This window comes from Myotis davidii, unplaced genomic scaffold (assembly GCF_000327345.1).
Source record: "Myotis davidii unplaced genomic scaffold, ASM32734v1 scaffold830, whole genome shotgun sequence".
NCBI classification, from domain to species: domain Eukaryota; kingdom Metazoa; phylum Chordata; class Mammalia; order Chiroptera; family Vespertilionidae; genus Myotis; species Myotis davidii.
The window spans coordinates 366,916-367,555 of NW_006282202.1; positions in this window are offsets into that span (position 1 = coordinate 366,916).

Sequence of the window (640 nt, forward strand, 5' to 3'; positions counted from 1 at the left end):
TACCCTTTGTAAAAAAAAAAAAATAAAAAAAAGAAAGAAACATCAACGATGAGAGAAAATTTATTGGCTGCCTCTTACACAGCCCACACTGGGGATAAAGCCTGCAACCCAGTATGTGCCCTGACAAGTGTTCATGGGTCAATGCTCAACCACTGAGCAACACCAGCTGGACTGTGATTTTTATTATAATAGTTTTTAGTCATTATAAAATTAGTGCCCCAGTCAGTCATTTAAGAAAAATTGTAGCCCTAGCCAATTCGGATCACTGGTTAGAGCATTAGCCTGTGGACTGAGGGTGCCAGGTTTGATTCCAGTCAAAGGCACATATCTTGATTGCAGGCTCGATCCTCAGCCCCATTAGGGACCCAGGAGGGAGGCAATCAAATGGTGTGTCTCTTTCACATCAATGTTTCTCTTTCTGTCTCTCCTCCTCCTTTCCACTCTCTTTAAAAATTCAATGGAGCCGAAACCGGTTTGGCTCAGTGGATAGAGCATTGGCCTGCGGACTGAAGGGTCCCAGGTTCGATTCCAGTCAAGGGCATGTACCTGGGTTGTGGGTATGTCCCCAGTAGGGGATGAGCAGGAGGCAGCTGATCGATGTTTCTCTCTCATCGATGTTTCTAACTATCTCTCTCCTTTC